The 17,237-nt window shown below is 41.2% G+C and overlaps 1 protein-coding gene across 3 annotated transcripts in view; it reads left to right on the top strand.

The window, feature by feature from the left end:
* Nucleotides 1–17,237, top strand: part of NCALD (neurocalcin delta) — a 64,992-nt gene that overhangs the window by 26,028 nt on the left and 21,727 nt on the right. The window contains exon 2 of one of the 3 annotated variants that reach the window (XM_080378046.1): nucleotides 8,907–9,025. The exons of the other annotated variants lie outside the window; for them this stretch is intronic. The gene's annotated coding sequence lies outside the window, so the exon portion shown is untranslated. The remainder of the gene's footprint in view (nucleotides 1–8,906; nucleotides 9,026–17,237) is intronic. 3 annotated transcript variants of the gene reach the window in all.

Here is a 17,237-nt window from a genome sequence, read left to right on the forward strand (position 1 = left end):
AGGTCACACGAACGTGCAGTCAGTTCCGTGTAAAGCAGCTCTGATGGCTGACCTCGGATCTGTCCCATCTAGCAGATCCGAAGGACCCATTTAGTTGTCTCCTCAAGGCATTCACAGTTTAGTCCAGCATCCCAACTCTGCAACCTGCTCCCCACGCTGGTTCATACTAACCTATCTGGTAATCTAATCAGGGGTCTCTTGTTTTATCTTCTTGAAAGTGTGACCATCTTTCTATATTATTTAAGCTAATGTTGTATATATATATACACATATGCACACAAATATATACACATATATTGTGTATGTATATATATCATTCATACATGTACATATACATATATTACATGAAAAGATAAAAGTTGATTTTCAAAGTCAAGTAGTTGGAAAAGCTGAAATTTAGGTGATCTGTGATTTCACCTCTCAACTCCTCTATCTCGCACCTATTTTCATATAATCAGAGCTTATATATTAATGCAGTGAGATGTGCCTTTCCTTTATGCTTCATTTTTGTGACACGCCTTGGAAACTAGTTGCAGAAATTCAAGAGGAGATCCCTTTATGAATGAGCAAGATCACTCTGGAGAGGTGGCATTTACTTGTAATTCAAAAGCTGTGCACCCCTGAACCTTTTATTCAGTGCTTCTCAAACCTAGAGAGAGTCTTTACTTGCAGACTGGTGGAACCTCCCCTGCACCACCACCCCCACCACCCCCCCCAAATAGTCTGGGTGTTTCTGTGTGTGAGCCATACAAGGGGACCCACATTACTGTCCTGTCAAGTGCAACTTTGCCCATTTACTTGAGTATGGGTCTGTGAATATCTCAAGAAATATCTGGAGAGCTTTCTATTTTGAACAATCCAATCTATGTGTCTTTCTCAGAAACAATAAGATACACCCGGACATCCTTGTTCCGTGGTGAGTACAATGCACCTTTCAGTAGGGTGTCAGTGTGTTTCTAGAAGATCTCATTGAGGAGCCATAGTTTCCTCAGTGAATGAGATAGTCTACATATTTTTCAGTCACATTTTAATTAAATATGTTTTTGTTATCAGCTAGCATTGTAAATAAGTGGGTTTGGAACATATAAGAGCTGCAGAACTCCCAGATGAAAAATATAATTTCCCAAGCAGCCATTCAATGGAGACAAGAGTAGTAATCTGCTGAGGTAGACTTCTGCAGAAAAAAAATCAAGAGAGTAATGCTTTTTCGTTTGAGCCTACTTTCAAAGTTCATGTGTTCCATTTTTTAGGGAACAACATACTGTTGAAAGCAGTGATGATATTTTTGTCCCTTATTGCATCCATTCATTTGGGCGTTAGTTCTGGCAATGGTATTGGAAAAAACAGTCTGTGCTTTGTGTATAATGTGTGTACATGTAATGCAGTGCGATAATATAAATTTAAACAAACTGTTCTTTCATCTCTGTGACCATTAGTATGTTGGTAATTCAGCAGATATCCATAGAATGACTCTCAGAAATGAGAGGCGGAACCATCCCAGCATTGTATCAAACCTCTGTCAAAAGTAGAAATTTTTTGTTCTCCAAAATGTAGCTCCTGTCATCATTTCTCCAGTCCAGCTACTGCATACAAAGGTTGATTTGTTTCAGCATCTTACATATCTGAAGAACAAACAATTTAATGACAAAGCTGAGCTGCCCAATCGTTCCTGAGCATCCTTACTTACTTTGGGCCCACTTTAAAGCCTTGCCTAAAAGGACTGGTATTTATTTCATAAAGAGTAAAATTAGATTCTAGGTGAAATATGTAAAATACTTGGATATCCATGTTTGTGATTCCAAGGGGAGCTGGGCAGCACATACTCTGCTCAGTGTAAGGCCCCACGTGCCACCTGGTGCCAAGGGCATTTGGAGGTACGTCCTCAAGTTGTTGCTACGTGTTTTGCCTCGCCAGTCTAGTTCTGCCTGCTGCCCTGGGGCAGGAGGAACAAAATTCCCTGCATGTCTGCATCAATGAACAACTCGAACCCCGTAGCAGATAAGATGCTGACAAAACTGAGCATCTGCTTGGCTGTGAGGTGTTTAGATCTGTTACAGCATTCAGGAGTTGTCTTCTCATTTCTTCATGCTATACTTCATTGTCATCAATCAAGAATTAGATAAGTGAACACATGTGCATGGATTACCTGCCCATATAGCGTAAAACAGGTGTCACCATGATGGTTTAAGAATATAAGAGATTTGTAAGGGAGATAATATTTTTATTAGATCGGTTTATATATATATATATATACACACACATATACATATGTATTATGTATATATACTGTGAAAAAACAAAATGTACCTTTGGCGTATACTGGTGAGTGTTACAGGCTGGCATCTACATGGAAAAAATAGATTACAGTCTGGGCTGGAATGATGTCACACCTGGAAGTAAGTTTTTTCCTGAGGTCTCCCACTTGGTTTCAAGTAGCCTGCAACCTCACCCAGTTCACCAGCAGAAGTCAGTTGTCCCAAGAACCATCAGGTGAAATCAGGCTTTGCCAAAGCCACCCAGGGTCTTCAAAATCACTGGGTTCCAGACCTGTTTGTCACCACATACGATACAGATCTTCTAATGCATCTTCTGCCTCCTTTAAAATGAGGAAGACGAGACTGCACAAGGTCTGCAAGTCAGAATGAGCTCACAGGGACAACTCAGAAGTATAGAGATGTATAATCATGATTAGGAAAACGTTCCTTGTATAATGGCCACTCTAATACTGGCTGCACAGCCCTGATCCTGAAAAGAAGGCCCATATAGAAACTTTAAAAAAAGCCTGAGGTGTCTAATACTGACCAGGGTCTCAGGTCTGGCACAGTTCATGGCCCACCACAGTATGCCTCTCACCACACTTCTACTAACCTGCTGCTTTTCAGGTGCTAACTGCCTGTCCTGCTCCATGGAGGTTAATGACCACCTCCCCTCCACTAATATCCCTTCGCTCTGCTCCAAACGTGCTAATTACCCTTTTCTGTCATGCTTGCGGTTCATTAACAACAATTAATTTACAGGCAATCTGTTTCTCTCCTGCGCTTAGCTTGGGGCTCACTGCTTTGTTGGACCTGCTAAGGTACCTGTGAAACTCCATTTATGTTTACCTCATTATGTGGTCAAACGTAAGATTCAAGAAGACATTTATTCACAAATACGCTTTCTTAGCAGTGGTTTTTAACTGTTCTCATGCAGTTCTGCAGTATTTACCCTTTACTGTCCATACCACGTGCAAAAGAGGGTGAGGACATGCTTTGTGCTGTTGAGGTAAGGGGTGGTAGGTAAGGTGGTAGGAGCACTAACATAGACCTCCAGCCAGAAAGGAAACCCATCATCGGATTTCCAGGTGCATATCTAAGCAGTGGGTGAAGAAGGGTACACAAAACTTGTATGGAAAGACCTTTTTTTCCCCTGCATAAGCAACAGGGAAAATCTAAGTGATGAGACTTCTGTTATTTGATACCAGCTCCCCAGCTTCCAGCTTTGTGCTTGAGGTGGCTGCAACGACTGTTGTGGCAGGACTCCAGCAGACTATGTCACTGCCAGTGTGGCTCCTCACCTCTTGGGCAATACAGGTTTTTTACCGCTCAGTAGCCTCATGCGAAATGTCATTTTGGCTGACCCAGCAACATGGGGACTGTCCTCCTTGTGCTCATGTTCCTGGTACCCAGTAGTCCCTGTTAGAGGCCCTAGTATGTCTATGGCCCAAGCTCCTTTGGAAGGACGGATAGATACATGGGCAAGAAGATTGCTCTCGGGTCTCTGTGAGAGAAATCAGGACTTGTTCAGGGACTAGGGGCTGGGGGCTTACCAGATAATAGCTACTCCTGCCCACGTAGCACTGATGCACACTTATTTCTGCGCACGTATAAAATTCAGAGTACAGGGATCCCATCATTTAAGTGAAGTACATGTAGTTGAACTTTGGCCTCTACTGCTTTGACTACAGCAGAAAACAAGGGTCTAAAAATAAGGAAATGTTTGCCTCTTGGAAATTTTCTAAGCAATTAATCTAAGAATTATTGATGTTTCTAATTTTGTCAGCACAGGGAGGACCATCAGTCACACTCAGAAATGCCAGCTCTTTGCTGATAACTCATAAATGGAATGGCTTTTTAATGAAGTTACCAGAAGAAAGGTTTGCTGCCAAAATCAAGGATATTGCTCTATCCCACTCCTACTTCTTCATCAAGGAAACTTCCAAGAAAATTCTGGCCTTCTCCCAAAGTTGCTGTGTGGTGTTTTTCTTTTTTATTCTCTTTTTTATTATTATTTTTATTTGAGTGCCTCAAAACCAACTCCAAAACCAACTTTACTGCCAGCCTTTTAAAAATCAGAGGAATTACAAGATACGGTGATAGGAAGTTTCACAGATTAGTATGAGATCACTGAAACCAGCTCCCATCTGATCACAGCTGAATGAATGATGTGTGGGTTTGAACTGTGTTCATGATATGATAATAGCAACATCTTTCAATTAGGTTGAGATCAAATGGATCTTACTAAGTGCTGGGTGGTAAACTGTTAATAAGTGACTGTTTTATCATCCTGCGGAGACTAATGTGAAAACATCCTTATTTTAATTTAGCCGAGTGATACATTTTAGAGCACTTTGCAATGAAATACGTAATGTTTCTTCATGAATGGGTCCCTTTTCTAGAACATTCATGAAAAAGTAATAAGTTCCTCGTAGGGAACATCCTTTTAATAAAGAGAAAGCAAGTAGAAAATTTAGAAGTTATATATATATATATATATATATATATATATATATATATATATATAATATATATATATATTTGCATAGTTATCAATTTCTTAATCCTTCTTGGAGGATTCCTTTGGTTATTCACAGGAGTGAATTCCTTTGGCAGTTCTCTGATTTAAGTGACTGTACAGTGAATTTATTAGAACATTAAGATGTGAGACATGTTTGGTGGAACAGGATGTGCTTTTATTATTGAATAAATGATTTGTGTGGTGATTTTATATGGCACTTTATAAACAGTGGGCTGATTCTTCAGTGTTCATCCTGTTTCTAAGCAGTGGAGCTTCACTGGTTTTCATCACATTGGTAACAGAGGCAAGAATTAGGAAATATTTGATGCATAAAGTGAGAGAAAGCGTGGAGTGTCCAGGGACTGCGCTAGGACAGAAGTTATTGGTGAAGATGATGTGGAAGAAAAGATTGTCAGCCGAAGTTAATGACATCTTAAAAGCTATATGTAACAAGCAGTGAGAGGGAGACATTTCAAGTACAAGGCTTTTATTTTTATAAGGCACAATACTGAGAATGTAAGGGGTTAAGGTTACTGTAGAAAGAATGGGGTATATGGAGCATACTGTGCAAGAAAAGAAACTGGAACAAACAATGCCACAGATAGAGATTTCTATCCATGCAATTATGATTACATAAAAGCATACCATTGCTGAATGGATCTGAAATGTTTGCCATCATGTAACTGGTGAATCCTCCATTAGCCACAGGCATAAAATTCTGATTAGAGTCAGCATCTCAACCATTCACGTACGTTTCCACTCCTTTCCGTTTCTGAAAAGTATTGTTTCCCAGGAAAAAGAATCAGATCATCAAAATCTGAATTTCTAATCAAATGCTGGTGATGCTGCTGCTCTGAGTTCAGAAACTGCCCTTAATAATGGCAGCGCCGGTACTCTACCATTAGGGCAAAAGCAGCAAGGCAAAAGTATGGTGGATGAAATGGTAATAATCTGCTAGGAATTAGGTGCAAAATAAGTCTTCCCCATCTATTTCTTTTGGATGATTTAATTAGAGAGACAGAGAAATTAAGCCCGTAGATGGATCTCCTTCCAAGGTTTCCAAACCCTGCTACTTCAGTCATAATAGATTTCATTGTCAGGATACTGCTTTGGCACATTGTACAGTGCGGGAAATGCCAATCCTTGGAAGCACTCATAGTAGGAACAGAAATATGGAGGAAACAGAGAAAAAAATTAAGAGAAATTATATGAATGGGCTTCTTCAAATATAATAGAAAAAGTATGAAAAATGGGGTTTGTTCTAGGGAGCTAAGAAATAGTAGTGAAAAGTAAGAGATGAAGGGAAAATAAATAAAATGTCAAAGAAAGAACAAAGTTTTATACAATAACAGAAAAAATAAATTTCATAGAAAGTGAAAAATGGGGAGAGGTACTAAATGTTGCATACAAGAAATCTCAGAGAAGCTGACATCTTGAGAACACCAAAGAGGCAAAAGTAAACCGGCCTAAAATTGTAATAGTATCAGCATTTCTATTTATTTACAGTCACTAGGAAGTGGTGAAAAGTGGTATTTTATTCCATGTTGGACAAAATCTGGTTTTCCTAAAGTCAAACTTTGGAAAGAAATGTTCTGGTTCTGCCACTTCTACTTTTCTACAATAATACAAATTGTTTGTTCTTCACATGAGAAAAAAATAGTTCATCTGAAAACAGTTATCTGATGAACTTTGTTTACTTCCTCAGAGGATGTTAATAGTGGAGCCAGAAGTGCTGTTAACCCATTCATTTGTGGAGGAGTTCATCTTAGTTGAATTTACAGAAAATTTTCAGTAATGGCAGAAAAGTTTTCAAACCCGTAATTCAGATTTTTCAGTCTAGATTCAGTCCTAGATTTTATACAGTATTTCTCACTGCAGTTTGTGTAATGCTTTGAACATTTTGTTGAATTCTTGCAAACAATTTTTATTTTTTTTTTACTACAATCTGTATTATGACCATATGACGGATGCCATTACAAAGGTTCCTTTGTAAAACAGTATTGTTTATGAGTGGCTACTACCTACACTTAATATTGAGAACTGCTAGGGTTTTGCTTATTGATAACAAATAATAGTAAGAACATAAAGATCATGCAAGTATTTGTTTATATGTGTGTGTGAGAGATGGACAGAGAAGCACAGCAAATTATTTTTGCACTTAATTTGTAAGATGTTTTTCTATGCCTCTTAAGGGAGTTTTCTTAGCGACCTTTACCATGTTGCTCAAACTCCCAAATTCATTCCTGTTGAGTAATTTCTAAAATCGGGCAGCACACTGATATGTGTATGAAATAGCAGTCGGGTAAAACACGGGTCTGTTTTTCACAGCGGGCTGTCCGGACTGGATGTCATTCTGACTTTTGAAATGAATACAAATCAAAACCTTCTTCCAGTAACCTCATAGATCATATCCAAGCTAATTTTCCCATCAGGTTAGTACACAAATGATGCTCGGAGGGAACAGAAAGCAGCATCTGCACATTGAGGGCCTGTTGCACACCCCAAGATCCAGCCCTTCTAGGTCAGCTGCCCAGGTAGAGTGGGGGGAAGCAGGTACCCTGAGGTGGCTTGGGTAGTCACCAGATTGTTAGGAAAAAAAGGAGATGCCATCATCACCAAAGGTAACCACATTCTTGCCCACGGGAAACTTTTAAAGGGGCAAAGCAAAGTGCCTGAACTGCAGACCGTGGCTGAGCCCAGCAAGCAGACTGGATTGCTGGAGCAGCTTGGAGGCAATTACATGGTGTTCCTGTACCTCATCTGCAGCATGAAGAATATATCTGTGAAGATAGAGCTTAAAAAACTTTATAAAGAAATTTATAAAAAAGATAACAGAGACATTGCCTTGAACTAGAATTAAAATGTTGTTTTATTTCATTGGTGCTGAAGTGCTTCATGTCAATAGGACTTCTCAAATAGAATTCAAATCATGATACATCTGGATGAAGTTATCTTTTGAAAAAAAATAGATTAATCTTCTTACTAATGTTCAAAATCAGACATTTATCATGAAACAAATACATTATTTAAATTTTCAGTCTAAAACCTTTGTAAAATGAAAGTAGTTTACTGCACTGTAATTTGGGAATTACAAGTTCCCTTCAGTTGTAGAGGCTGTAGGCTGTGCCATATGTCACTGGGAGCATGTTTTCTTATACTTTCACAGGAAAATCTTGGGTTTGAATGACAAATTGCATGAATTTGGCAAGACAGCATGGAGAATAAAATAGAAGTGGCTAGCCTCAAACTTCCCTAGACAACTAGGATCTAGAAACTTGCTGTATGTCATTGACTTCCATGAGCAATGCTGAACAGTAGAATATCACCCTGTTCTCAGCGTTACATTCTGCCCTAAGTCATTAATACAAAACAGATGGCTTTGTTGTTGATTAGAGCTGGTTAGAATCTGAAATTCCCTTTCCAAAGGAAATTTTGGCATTTATATTTATTTTCACTGCAAATTGGAACAAAACATCAAAATTTCCTGGTGGGATATTAAAAATGATCTGGAAACAATGAGTTATTTCACTTGATTGGCAATGAATTGTTTTCTCAATAATGTCAAAACCATTGTAGTGCTAAAATTAACAACTCACATAAATGCCAAAACAAAATTAATAAAAAGATAAAGTCACACTGAAACGTCTTGCTTTGTTAAAAGGAAAAGATAAAGTTGAAATGATAAATTCTGACGTTTTCCCAGAATCTGTTTTCCTGAATGTGGCACATTTCCACAAAACATTTTGGTATCAGCTAAGCTGCATTAGCTGATGGAAATGGGTTCTACTAAAAAAATATTCACCCAGTGCTGTTCTTCCAGGGGTAGTCATTCACAGACTCTTCTTGCAAGTTCAAGGATGTAAAAAATCTGAGAAGTAAGACATGCACAAAGAGAAAATCAGTGCTTGATCTGCAGTTTAGAAACTTCTCTGAAAGCTGCTGTAAAAGATTCCTACAAGCCCTGCAAAATTCCTGTAGTCATTCATGTCACCTTTTATGTTAGGCCCCGTGTGTTCAGGCTCACTTGACAATGCTAGGTGCTGGACAAGTCATCCCTGGCATGGGCCATCATATTTATGAACTTGTAAACTCTGACATTATCTTAGTGCATCTTGTTTCCATCTCCCCAGCAGAATTCTGGTCCTGGCTGCCAGAACCTCCCACTCCCACCCTCCTGTTGCCTACTTTCCCAGAGAAAGTTCCATTAAATTTCATCAGTACGGAACAAAGACTCACAGTTACTCTCCAGGTAGGAACCTTCACCATCATTCCTTTCCCCATCACAAGAACATCTTTAAAAATATCTAGTTTGCCAGTTAATGACTCTGGTTTTTTCCAATATCATGCTTTCATTTTATCTGTCAACACCAAGTCTCTGCTGTGGGATAGGAGACCATCTGTTAACAATTTTTTTAAGGGTAGAGTAATGTCACTCTTTGGAAGTCACATGCTATTTATCTACAAAGATTAAAAAAAATCAAGATCATGAATTCACATCAGCTTCTTGTGTTACTTTGTGCAACAGTAGCTTTCTGCATCAGTTTCCACTACCCTCCACCAAGGTGTTGCATATATGGTTACACAAAAGGACCGAACAAGATGTAGGACAGATTAGAAACCTGATAAAGTTGCTGCTAGATGAGTTCCATGACTGGTGCGCTTGGGTGCATTGGGGAAGATTATGTTTCTACCGGTGAGTGCCTTACATAAAAGAGAGAAGCACTTCAGAAGAAAAGGGAATAAACCAGGTTTGACATGGCTGGAGATGTATCAGGATAAAGACAAATTGCAGTGACACAGGTGTGTAGGAAGGCTGGCTTTTCTAAAGCACTTAGGCCCCCATTAGGTACCAAAATAAGTGGTCTTATTTTCTGGGAGGTCTCAGTTTACTGGATACAGATGCTTTCTGAGAAGCTGCCTATTATACAGGTGCCCAAATGGAAGATGTGTTTCTTCGAGAAGCCCGCATTTAATTTAATTAAAGAACACCTGAAAAATGTGACCTTGTACATTTTAGGATATATGGTCCAGAAAGAGATTGTTAAAGATGTTTTAGGTTCAAAAGTTGCTTTCATTATAGGAGACACAATAACTGCAGAAAACGTGTCCATCATTTGGATTTTAGTATACGGTCTCCTTTTGAAAGTATGCTGCTAGATAAAGTCACCTCCAGCTGGAATGGGCTGGGAGATTTTGCCAACTCCCCTGCTGTTAGCTTAACACCCATGTTTATAAATACTGTGAATGTCCTGTGCTTAGTGAAACAGTTGCACGCAGTAAAATCTGGAAAAGCAGCCTCCTGAGGGCAGATGTCCTAATGCACTCTGCTAGCAAAGTCTCTCTTGCCCTTTATCATATAAAATTAGGCAAAGGCAAACATACTTCTACAAAAATACTATTTCCATAGAGTTTGAAGAAATCAAATATATAAATACATATCCAATTCCCAAAAGAGTCATCTGAAGTCTGCCAAGACAGAGTTAGTTATTTTAAAGACCTTAGATGATTCTACCCAGGATTAATAAACATTTTTTTCTTACTGAGCCTGTGGTAAACTGTTGTTTCTCATCTCTTCACAAATTAGTGATTATGAACCAAAAAAAGCACATGACTACCAGTATGATTTTTATTGTAGTGAGTACTTAAAGAATGAGAAAGAAATTAAATTAGTGAGAGCCCTTGGGAGTGTGGGAAGAGGGCTTAACCAAATCTGTGTGAGTTTCCCCCCTTTTGTCTGGTTTCTGTTGTCTTTTTCATTTCCTTATGTCTCATTAAGCAGGGAAAACAAGCTTGTTACTTTCAAGCTGTTCTGGGTGGGTGAAGCCTTTGCTGGTCAGCCCTGGGGGATGACTGGCCAACACTTATTGCATCATTTTTCACACTGCTCATAGGGTGGTGGTCCTCTGCACCACTGCCCAAAGCACTCCAGGCAAAGCCCAGGGCACAGAGAAAGGCTAGAGGGCCAGACACCCCTCATGCGCACAGGGGAGCACAGGGCCCCCCATGACACCCACTTACACCTTGGTTGGTCACTGTAGGATCTGGGAACGCTGATTGCTCTATACGGAGCTCCAGTAGTCCCTTTGCTGGCTGTCCTCAGTGCCTGTCTACCCCTGCATGAGGATAGAGGTTACACCTTAACTGAGCAGAAAACCTTCCTGAAGGTGCTTAGGTACACTCTGAAGCAGCAGAGATTTTGTGTTACCTCCCCTGTGTAACAGCCAGGCTCCCCATGCAGCAGCAGCAGCAGCAGCAGCAGCAGCAGCAGCAGGTCGCTGATCACCAGTAGATTAAGAACAGACCTGGTTAATGTCCTGGCTCAATCAAAATCTGATGGGTGGAGGTGGAGCGAATGGATCCATTACATGAGCAAATGCACAGCCGCTCCTCTGGGTAGATGTATGCCGAGTTTCAGCTAGGAGCAGTTTCACAGGCCAGCTCTGAGTCCTAAAAGCAAGGCTTTAAGATGGAGAGAGTGACCAGCTGTGAATGCGAGAGGAATTGCTGCACAACACGCCATGCTGTGCAAATCCACACAGCGTGCTTTTTTGCCCCAGCTCTCAATACTAGAAATACTCACATCTGGTCATTTTTCTTGTACCACACACTCAGCCTTACAGGAAAAGTTGTGGAAACAGGGACCTTCTCTGGAAGCCGCAGTGATGCTGGAGGCGATGCAGAAGTGAGGGGGTGTGAGGGCGTCACCGCTGTCCCTGCTTAGGGCCGAAACACTGCTTACTGGTCTCAAAATTCCAGCCAAGACTGTGGGCATTGCTGAGAGTAACACGATAAGTACTAGGTGCTATCTAGCTAACCCACTGATGCTGAAGACCCTGATAATAATGTACCAGCATTTATTGACAGGGGCACTACCTTTCTGCTCCTTCTCCCCCCTCCACCCCCACACCAGCCCTCATTGCTAGAATGCACAAAGGGATCACGGTAAAGAGAAACAGGAGATGATGTGGAGCAGCTGTAGCATTTCTCTGCCGGGGCAGACCTGAAGGGATAAGAGCCTGGGCTTTTGATGTTCAATATCTGTAAGCGCCTCCAAGTTTGAAACACGTGAACTCTCTGCAGCTGCTCCTGCTTGGACTGCCCACCTCAACTAAAACACAGAGCTATAAAGGCTTTACTTTTATTTCTTGTCTTGAGTTTCTCCTGGGGGGCTTTGACAGAACAAATGCTGTCAAAGGAGCGATTAGGAGCACCATTTGTAGGGGAAGGGTCCCCAGTAATGGGGCTGGAGGAGCAGGAAGGTGACACAAAACAAAACAGTGACTTGCAGCAGTGAAAACGTCAGGAACCTGGAATCAAACCAAGAGACCCACACAAAATGAGTGAAATTTATTGTGATGAGCAGGTAATGAAGTACCAATGGGTAGCTGGATGATACATGTGTCCCCTGTTACTTCTATTGACAAATAAATCATAAACACTGAATGATGATCCCACCCACAGCCTTTCCTCTGTTTTCCCCCATTTCGTTTCTTCACTTTTTCTTCTTTAATGTCAGCTATAGTTTTAGCCAGAAATTTTACTCCATAGTATGTGTTTCAGGCATTGGGTACTTGTTATACTGCACTGCAAATCTTGTGTTCCTTGTGAATATGGATAAGAGAATGTCAGATTTTTTTAATGAATTTTGCTCATGAATTCTATCCATTTTTTGCTGTTTGCCAATATAAGCAGATAAACTGAGGATGGCAAAGCTCAAAATTTTATTCTGCATATGTTTATTTTTTTTGCTAAGTCCCTCTGTGATTTTTAATAAGTTTGGTTTTCTTTCAAAAATATGTTTCAAGACACTGCTTTTAAAAAAATTAAACAAAAGCCTTTCTTGGCAAGCATTGCCACACCGGTTACTCAAATGAACATGTGAAAACAAACTAGAAATGGCCAGAAGGAAACAAAGTGGCTGCTTCCAAGAGCCAGCAGGGTAGTTTTTCTCTGAGACCGAAAAGAAAAACTCCCTTGACTAGGTAGCACTTGTGCTTCATGACGTGAGGCTAAAATCCAAGAAGTTATTCTTCCCAGTGCTGCTGCTGCTCTAACCAAAAGCACTGTGTCCCACAAGTGGGATCCTGCACTGGCACTGAAATTTCCAATGGGAACGTGGAGAGCAGCACTGGAGGTGTCTCTGAGGTTGTGAACATGAGAAATGAGAGCGATGTGAAAGAAGAGCACTCTGCCTGACCTGCACATCGGCAGCTCAGTGAACCAGTACAGGGTTGGGGCACATCAGAGATCACCAAACAGACTTTCCTGCCTTGCTCACCTGAGTCGCACTGGAGAGCTACAAGATGACAGACAGTGCATTGCCCACATTTACTGTTGGGTTTTGATTCATGATTCATGATTGGGCCATGTCAACACCGGTGTTCCAGCCACGGGGAAACATCATACCCAGATGGGAAGAGAATGTGTCATTTGAGATAGCTGCTGCTTTGAACCATCTCATTACATAGTTTGTACAGCAGTTAGCAGTATTATAGCCTGAAGGAATGACCGACCTTATGAAGGAAACTTGACTTTTATACCAGAAGGCCTTGAATTTTGTAAATGCGCATACCTTCCCCCATTCTGTAAGGGCGTGGACAAGGTGGAACCAGAGGTGCGTCTGGAAACGTGCATGCATTGGATCGCAAATTACAGCAGAACTTGCAGAGACTGCCACATGCTGTAATTGGTGAACCGGCATCTGGAATCTGAAGGTCTACCAAACAATGAGAGCAGCTGGCAGAGGAGGGAGAGAATAGTTCTAACTCTTTGAAGTGCTGAGAACAGGGCATAGTTTTGGCCTGGAAGCCCTGGGGACACATCCCCAGCTGAAGTCCCATGCTCTGAGATGCACTGCAGTCTGCCCCTGACATCTCCCCCTTACCACAGGGTCAGGGGATGCCACGCCACAAGGTTTGGTCAACCAGAGGTTTGGTCAACCAGGACAGAGCAGCACCCCTTCTTTGAGCCTGTGGCAGGGCAGAGTTGCACAAGGACAGGCAGAGAAGCAGCTGGAAGGAGTGGCAGAAAGTGACGGCAGGGGAATTCAGCTTGCCGGAGCCCAACATGCTGCACTGCGGGGGCTGGTATGAGTGACAGAGGATGACTGCTGGTGGGTAGGACAGGAAAGAAAGTGAGATCCCTGCCATATCCAGATGTGTAGAAAGCTTGAGAGATAGATGGTGTGTATGAGTCCACTTGTCACATGTCCAGGTTTTTAGTAACAATCAATAGTTACTCTGGAGGAAAAATGACAGCGGTAACACGGTGGGTGGAGAACCACCGGGTCTGCAGAAAGCACTAGTACTGCAGGCAAGTCATTAGGCATTGCCACGGGGGGCTGACTCATGCTGGAGCGCTGCTTTCTCCCAGCTGTCAGGTAGCAGCGCTGGTTTAGAGTGATGCTGTTGTCCTGCTCAGCCTTTGGTTCGTTCCAGCGGTCATCAGGAACTTCAGCTGCTTGGCAGAGATTGAAATCCCATGGTTGCTAGTCTCAGGGAAATTCTCAAATTATGTGTTAGAAATGTTAAAGACAGCATTGCCCCCATAAGTGGATTATTTCTTGGAAACAGGTCAGACCGTGTGTGTAAGAAACCAAGAAACAGCAGTTTCTGAAGACAAACAATAATGAGGTGGTTCATCCCTGGTTTCTGTAATATTACACAGCCATAATGCTAGTCAGATAAGCTGGTACTGGTATGTCCGTCATCCAGCTGACTCTCAGCTGCGCTGGAGAAGTGTCCTGCTCACTTCAGTGCTGTGTTGCTGAATCTTTCTCCACCTGTGCCCCAGAATTACCTCTGTGCACACCCTGTGGCTTTAGGACCGTATAAACCAGCCACGTAAAAGGCTTCTTGCATTGTCCAGTGTTATCTCTTTACCACTGACAGATTGCTCCCTAAAGCTCAAGGTTTTTTTAATCTAGTGCTTTGTAATTTGAAATTGTGGAATAGCACTGAAATCACAAAATAGAGCTTTCATTGTTTCTTTCTGAAAAGTTTTCTGCCTTTATTTTTGCACAGTTGGTCTCTGTAGCCAAACCTATGGTGTGATTTGTCTTGCTATTCCCACTGGAAATATATCAGGCAGGACTTTTCTTCAGACTGGTTATTTACACCTTTCAGGTGCGTTGTACCCTGTTAGCTATGAAATACCCAATATTCTAAATTCTCCATTTTTAGAACAACAGTTCTCTGAACAAGTGCCCCTTTCTCGTTATACTTTTTCTCAGCAGTGGACTTTCTTTCAGAATAAAACCTAAATCAGAATTAAAATTAAGATGTCTTGTTGTCTTTGGCAGATTGAGCTCAATCACAAAAAAAAAAAAAAAAAAAAAGAAGAAGAAGAAAAGAAAAAAAGGGTTGTCTTTATATGATGGGTGTAAAGTTTGAAGAGTGAGAGCATTCTTAGAAATGTGTTGCTAGCACTTGCTTATTATAGCGAACCCCCAACAGAAAAAATGAATTTGATTTCTTTTAAGGAAATATGTTTCGATGCTTGCATTGCATTCACACAGCAATGGGTCAGCTGCACCCTCTCAGCTGCTGCAGCATCCCAGCTCCTGCAAGGCTGTTGCTTAAACAGGCAGTTATGTTTGCTTATCCCAAAGTTTCAGATCGAGCAAATGAGCAGCAGCAAACCGCTAACAAGAGACACATGACAGAATAAGTGTTCATTGCCTTTCTGTTGGGTCAGTTCTCCCTGTTTGAGGAGAAGGCTGTAACAGCATTGATGTCCTGTCTGCAAACAATATATTGCACTGCAGGGAAAGTCAGCCAGTGTGGTGTCAGTTGCTGTTTCATTTATTTATTCTCTTAGATGGTGAATTGTCACAGCCTGTTGTCTGTCAAACAGCTGTCTTCAGTCTGGTCTTAAAAACTTAGCACCTAGACCTGATTAGAGCAAGTTCAAGTGTTTACTTTATGGAGCAGGGCTTGTGCATTTCGTACAATAATCAGTGAACAGATATTCTTTCCATAGCAACCACACCGCAGCAATGCTTTCCTTTCGGGTCTTCTGTGGTTGTTGGCTGAAATGGTATCAATCCTTCAAGCCATAAACACATCATATTCTTTTACCAAAAAATATTGCCTTCAGATTAAGACCTTAATATTTTTGTACGTCAGATAGAAAGTCATTCATACATATTATGCCTAACGCCATTGTATCAGAGGAAGAAATTGTAGAAATGCAACTAAACATAATCATTAAATGCTTAATTTGTCTTTGTTTTGTATACCTACAACATCCATTTCTCATTATTGTCAATATTTTACTTTGCCACTGCGATTGCCGTTAACTATTTACTTGCTGAATTTCAACATTCAATCATTTATTAAAAATTTGAAATCTACAGAGGTGATAAAGTGTAAAAAAATGCCTAAAATCAGATCCAATTTTGTTTTATTCTGTGCATGTATTGCTGTCATTGTTAGCTGACATTCCCTTAGCAGACTGTACTTTGCCCATAATCTAATCTATCCTGAAGAGGCAGGCAGCAGTGTATAAAATGATTACAAGGATCTTCAAGTGTCTTCAAGGATTTTCTGTACTTGGGCTGCAAAACCATTTTGATCTGCTGTTGATAGAATGGGCACAATAAATCCCATTGTTATGACTCCTAGAACACCACCTATTAATAAGGAACAATCTGGAGGGCAAGGAACATGATACAAATTCATCACAAGTGGACTCAGAAATAATCTGACTGGTTTTGACTGTGTTGCCTGGCGTCACAGCAGCTGTGACTTCCAACCCCTTGCTGCAAGTCACATATGGTTAGCTCTCCCTTTCTGCCTGGTGAACACAGGTTTTTCTGGTTGTGATGTTTTGCTCCTACCTACCTCCAGCTACTCTGAATTTTTTATTATTCGGTAAAAATATGTTGCACCTGCAGCCATGTGCAACTATAAAGGCATCATTTTGGGGTCTGAAACACATTCTTTTTGGCTGCCTCTTGAAGGCCACTGCCTGTGTGTTATCTCACTACTTGATTTTTCACAAGATTCTGGACCAGCAGCATGCAAGCCAAGTTTTGCGCTCTCGAGTGTTTGAGATACTAAAAAGCAGCAAGCGCTTATATCGCTAATGCCAGCTCGCTCCTACCGCAGCCGCTTTGCACATCAGTCACGTATCTTCCCTTTCTACACTAATGCTCTGAAAAGTGTGCAGCCCTTGGGCTGTGGAATAGCTGCTGACCATGGGTGTGGGTGGCTGCTGCCTGCTCTGGGGGTTTTACTGGTTTGTTTTGTATTAAACTGGTGCCACTCTTAAACTAAGCCTGGCCACTTCACTTGTCCAGTTGCTTTTCCATCCCGCTGGCAGACCCTGCTCATGTTGTTTTGCCTGACACAAATCCGTCTGGCTGCCCTGACGTAATCCGTTCACTCGACTAATTCCCAGGTTGTTTATAATGGACCCCATCCAACACCCACTGAAGGCAACGCAACCTTCAGCTGCCT

The sequence above is a fragment of the Falco punctatus genome (genome assembly GCF_963210335.1).
Source record: "Falco punctatus genome assembly, chromosome: 3".
Taxonomy (NCBI): domain Eukaryota; kingdom Metazoa; phylum Chordata; class Aves; order Falconiformes; family Falconidae; genus Falco; species Falco punctatus.